Consider the following 6,635-nt stretch of genomic DNA (forward strand, 5'->3'; position numbering starts at 1 on the left):
CCAGTCCTCAGTCAAATCGTCCAACCCATGCTAGCATGGAAAGCGGACGTTAAACGATGATGATGATGATTCATTGGGCACAGATATGACATCAGACACAATAACAGTAGTTCAACAGAACGTGCTGAACATTTTGCATCAAACGGCTGCAATTTCGAAAACGACTTGAAAGTGCATATTCTCAGAAAATATTTTGAATCTGTTACACTTTCAGTACTCAAAATGCATGAAGAGAAATATGTTTGTGCATTATTAACATCATACCCTGGAGGAATGAATAAAACGACAGGAGAATTCCATCATATTTGCACAAAACTGTTTGATTAAATATTCTTCTTTTGCATTTTCTTTTTACTTTCCGTTTCTTTTGTTCTTTCTTTCTCTTTTTGCCAGTTGTAAACCTGAAAATTGAAGACTGATGATGTCATTCCATCAACATGGAGATGATGGTTGTCCTCGTTCATATTTTGGATTTCAATTTCTATAATTTTGAATTTTTATGTATCACTTTTCATTTTGAACTCGACAAAGACAGGCTAGCTGTTGAAATATTTATTGCAATTGCATCATGCTATTTGTATATAGTCCATTTACCGTTGTAAAGAGATATGTCAATCCTTTTAAAATATTAGATAGACAAGATTATTATCATTATTATTATCATTATTATTATTATTATTATTATTATTATTATTATTATTATTGAGTGATAGAGCAACTACATGCTGAGGAAAAAATGTATGAAGCCCAATATACCCATCATACTCGTCTGATAAAGGGACACCAGGCACTTGCATCACAACCATAAGTGCACAATATGGTAACCTCATATCAAGATAAATGGTGCATGACCTTGCAGGTGGGGCTCCATTAGAATTTTTTTCAGCTCAAGTAGCCCATCCCAGGGCATGTCACCAAAGTGACACTGGGGTAAAATATATGAAGCCCATTATACCCATCATGACTACCCGTCTGATAAGGGTACATCAGGCTATTATTATTATTATTATTATTATTATTATTATTATTATTATTATTATTATTATTATTATTATTATTTTGACAAAATTGTTGGAGTGTTAAACAAATTGTTTTGTGGTATTTCCTCAAGCCTTTTATGTTCAGAGTTCAAATCTCACCTAAGTCAACTTTGTATTTTATCCCTCCAGGGTCAATAAAATAAAGTACCTGTAAACTAATGGTGTTAATCTAATTTACTAAATCCTGCTTCAACACTGTTGGCCATTGGCAGAATCATTAGAGAACTGGAAAAAAAGAATTTGAGGTATTTGTTCTGATTCAGTACATTTTGAGTTCAAATCTGGCCTAAATCAACATTGTCTTTAATTCTTTCGGTGGTGGGGATTGATAAAATATATCACTTGTCAAATAATGGGGTATTTAAGCATTTTTCAACATGAATAATAAGGTAGAGATAAAATATTAGCCATATTGAGATAAGAAAGAATTGTGATAAGGAAAAGCAGCAGCAGCAGTAAGCCACTCCATACTCCTGTCCCCAAAACCACTCCCATTCTCAAAAGATTATATTTCAATCAAACAGCCTCTGCATTGTCACTTGACTTGCTAGAAATAGTAGCAAAATCTCCCCTAAATCACATCTTGTCCTTTAAAAAACAGAAGGACACATTGAATTCAATGTGGTCTTCACTACCTTACAATATGTAAAAAAATAAAAATAAAACAAAAGCAGGCACAGCAGTGTGGTTAAGAAACTTGCTTCCCAACCATGTGGACTTGGGTTCAGTCCCACTTCATGGCACTTTGGGAAAATGTCTTTTACTATGGCTCAGGTCATTTGTGAGTGGATTTTGTAGATGGAAACTGAAAAGAAGCTCATTAGCTCATTATATATATATATATATATATATATATAATAAGAGAATTTTTAATGGAGACAATGAATGCAAGCTCATTCTTTGATTGGAGTAACTTCCAAAGATTTCTAACGTCATTTCTTTATACTTTACTTTTGGATTTACTAGAGTAAATTTGTGCAGATATGAAAACTTATATAGACATATTATGTATATCATTTTACTTATTAATGAATTTGTTAAACTGTGTTTAATAAGTTAAATCATATACTTAACACACACACACACACACACACACACACACACACACACACACATGTATGTATTACTATGGCAGTGCACTAGTTGAAATGTTAGCACACCAAGCAAATTGCTTTACATCATTTCATCCATCTTAATGTTCTGAGTTCAAATTCTGCCAAGGTCGACATTGTCACTTGTCCTTTTGGGGTCGATAAAATAAGCACCAGTTTTGCACTGGGGTTGATGCAATCAACTAGACCCCTCCCCGCAAATTTCAGGTCTTGCGTCTATAGTAGAAAGGATCATTATTACTATTGTATTTGTTGTTGTTGTTTTGGTGGTAATAGTAGTAGTAGTAGTAGTAGTAGTAGCAGCAGCAGCAGAAAGGAACTAAGTGTATGAGAATAAACAACAGCAACAAAACTTCTTATAAAACAAATCAGTATTTCTCTGTCTTTCAACATCTAAAACAATAAAAAAAAACATATGTGCAAAAATTATGGCAAAAATTACTGGGGTTTTACTGAGAAGTTTTGCCACATATATTTCAAATTATTCTTAAGAAATGGTCGAAGATAATACAAAATGATACATGAAGCAGAATCTTTATTAAGCAGTTTATTAGATAATTTGGTTTCATTATCAAATGTTGTTGCAATTTTTATTGTTTTATCTTTTAATCAGGAAGGAAGGCAATGCGCATAACCCTTTACAGGGCCTCCAAGACAAGCAGAAAGGTAGGATAGAGAAAGTTATCCTCAGACCAGAGGTTTGGTCCAAATGCTTGCAACAAAATGGAGTCCACACAAGGTGTCCAAGTCGCCAGGTGGCAGACAAAGTCTTCACATCAAATAGACCAAGACACTATTTGAAATCATAATACAAAGAGCTGAAATAACAACCCCAATGCTTCTGGTCCAATTTTATTACAGTTCTATCAACTCACCATTCCATATTGGTGTGATTTATCGATCCCACTAGGATGAAAAGCAAAACTAGTTTCAGTGGCACCTGAATTCAGAGTGTATAGAATTGGAACAAACACTGCAATGCAAGCATTCCATACAATGCTCTAATGATTCTACCAGTCCACCATCTTAATATTGGGACTCAAGAAATAACAGAGGCAGCTGATATGAATCCATCAAATTCAATTTATTAGCAGATCAGTCAATATGTATAACAAATGCTTTGCTTTTTGTTGAAGTCATTGTTCTAAATACAAACAAAAAAGATTGTTGCCTACTTGACTAAACTTCAATTAGATAAGACATATAAATACATACAAGATAAATCAGTGAAGCAAAAATGACTTCTAGAATATTAATGATACTATTTGTAAACCATTTACAGGACAACCTGAAAAACATTGCTCAAATTTTCCATTTAAACCTACGTCTGTATTCATAGACACAAACATAAACATGAATGTAAATGCTTGATGTTGTACAAGGTCTTTGTCATTTTCATTATTAGCCTACTTTATGTTGCTGCTAATAGGCATCAGCTAAATAAATTTTTAAACAATATAATGCATGGATACAGTCAACCAGAGACATATATCTGCAGCTCTTAATATATGACCATAGACATTTTCGGTCAATTATAAATAACAAAAAGAGGTTTACATAGCATGTAATGACTCACATATTTCAACATCTGCTAACAACAATGTTTAACCTTGCTGTTTTTATTCCATTTGTAATTCATAAGTATATCTTCTAACGTATTCTATAGCAACACAGATTTTCTACAGCTTATCAGAAAGTTACTACCATGCAAAATCAATCTTTTTCCATGACAGACACATCAAACATTTCAAAGGGTGAAACGGTGAAAGAATCTTTTTCTTATACAAGTGAAGACAAATTTTGAAAACTATAAAAGTACATATCTATTCATATATGTGTGTGTATGTGCACACACACACACACACACACACACACACATCATTGTCATCATCAGTTTAACATCCACTTTTCCATGCTTGCAAGGATCAGACAAAGTTTATTGAGGCAGATTTTCTATGGCTGGATGCCCTTTCTGTCACCATCCCTTATTTGTTTCCAAGCAAAATGATATTTCCCCATGACCAGACATGTTTTTGCAAACTATTGGAAATGAATGACATTCATTTACAACAACCACAAAGTATCAAAACTAACACACACACATACTCACAACAGACTTCTTATGGTTTCCATTTACTAAATCTGCACAAGACTTCGGTTAGCCTAGAACTGGTCAAGGTGCCATGCAGTAGGACTGAACATGACACCCTGTGGTTGGGAAGCAAACTTCTTAATTCCACAGCTGTGCCTGCACTGATGCACATACATACATACATACATACATACATACATATATACATACATACATACGTATCAACATATATATATAGGTACAGGCATGGGTGTGTGGTAAAGAGTATCCTTCCCAACCACATGATGTCGTGTTCAGTCCCACTGCCAGGCACCTTCAGCAAGTGCCTCTACTATAACGCTGAACCAATTAAAGACTTGTGAGTGAATCTGGTAGAGGGAAACTGAAAGAAGCTATCATATATATATATCATCATCATCATCATCATCATCATCATCATATATATATATATATGTATATATATATATATATATATATATATATATACTCTTTTACTGATTTCAACCAGAGGCTGAGTCCATGCTGGAGCACCACCTTTCAGTGTTTCTGTACTGTTATTAGTGGAGAAGTGAGCTGGGCAGAGCTGCTTGTCTTCATGCCTCCTGCTGTGATGTAGGTTTATCTGGCATTTCAGATAGAAATTTGTGCAGCTACTTTTGAACATTTCCACATCTACCCCTTCCAGATCTCTTAGGTTACTTGGCAGGATGTTAAACAGTTGTGATCCCCTGAAACCCAAGCTTTTGCAACACTGGATCCTTATCTGAGATGAAGAAGACAGTATCTTTGGTATTATGCAGTGCTGTCCAGTTCAGTGGTTGACATAGCTTTTAATTCCAAAGTTGGTAGCTAGACCTTCCAGGATCTTCCATATGTATATCACTGCATACCTTTCTTGCCTTCTCTCCAGAGAGTAGAGCTTCAGTTCTTGTATCCTCTCCCAGTAGCTCATCTGTTTCACTGAGTCAATCCTCTTTGCACTGGATTGCCTTAAGTTCAGCCACCTGCAGTGAACACAGTTGAGAGCAGTAATCCAGATGACTGAGAACAAAAGTCCTCCATAGGAGCAGTAAGGTATCTTTATTTCTGGTTCCGAATGATCTAAGGATCCATCCAGCTACTTGCATGCGCAATATTGTCATGTTGGTAATATGTACATGGAATGTTGCATCATTACTCATATGGATTCCCAGGTGATGCACTGATTCTAACTCTGGATTTGCACTGTCCCCTAGTCCTATGTCTTCTGATTGTAGTCTGTTCATGGGCCAATAGTGGAGTGCTTGAAACTTATCAGTATTAAAAGGCATGCTATTTTCATCAGCCCATTTGTATATTGCATGTAGGTCATTTTGCAGTTTTAGTATGTCCTTGACTGCTTGAAATAATTCTTTATCATCAGTGTAGCTGGTGAGAGTGGCTGACTGTACAATGGAGGGCATGTCTGAGAGAGCCACTACAAACAGTAGTGGTCCCAGCACAATTCCCTGAGGCACTCCACTGCGGATTGATGTCTCCCATTGAGACCACCATTGACTGCAACTGTCTGACTCCTGTCTTTAAAAAGTCGCACAGCCACTTTCCCAGTTTCTAGTGATACCAAGATCACATAGTTTGTGACAAATCATCCTATGATCAATCTTGTCAAAGGCCTTGGCAAAGTCAAGATATATCACATCCACATTTGAGTGGTTGAACTGCTGTTTCAGTATCCAGTTGTAATTTAGTATCAGCTGAACACAGGGGTCAATGTAAACAACTAGCCCTCACCAACAAAATTTCAGGCATTGTGCCTATAATGAAAAGGATTATTTAACACCAGCTTATTAATGACAAAGTTATTTTTCACTAAATTCTTCATTCTTTTCAAGCTTATTTTTATATAGCAACCTTCCATTACTTGGCATATTATGAAACCTCGTGTATTTCCTGATGCTCATTCACCAAATCACTCTCTAATTGGTCATACAGAAAGGTGCAGGCATTCAGTTGACATTGTCTTCTGGTGACCAGTGATAAAAGTAGAATAAAGCAAACTTCCGGAGTTTATTTATTTTAAGCTTTTGTTTGGAGAAAACTGTAAGTCATTGCTACTGACTACAATTCAAGCAATGGCTAATTCAGGAAACCTGTGAATGGGTGATAAAATACAGACGTAGCTACATTGCACAAAACTTACCGACACTTGTGAAGTATTTATTCTATATGCACGTGTGTGTGTGTAAGTTGGTTTGTCTTGTATATATGTATGTATGAGTATTTACATGCATGCATGTATGTATGTGTGTGTATGTGCATGTGTGCATGTATGTATGTATGAATGTATGTATATATATGCATATACATACAAACACTCCTATATATATATATATATATATATATATATATATA

Source organism: Octopus bimaculoides, chromosome 6, assembly GCF_001194135.2.
Source record: "Octopus bimaculoides isolate UCB-OBI-ISO-001 chromosome 6, ASM119413v2, whole genome shotgun sequence".
Taxonomy (NCBI): domain Eukaryota; kingdom Metazoa; phylum Mollusca; class Cephalopoda; order Octopoda; family Octopodidae; genus Octopus; species Octopus bimaculoides.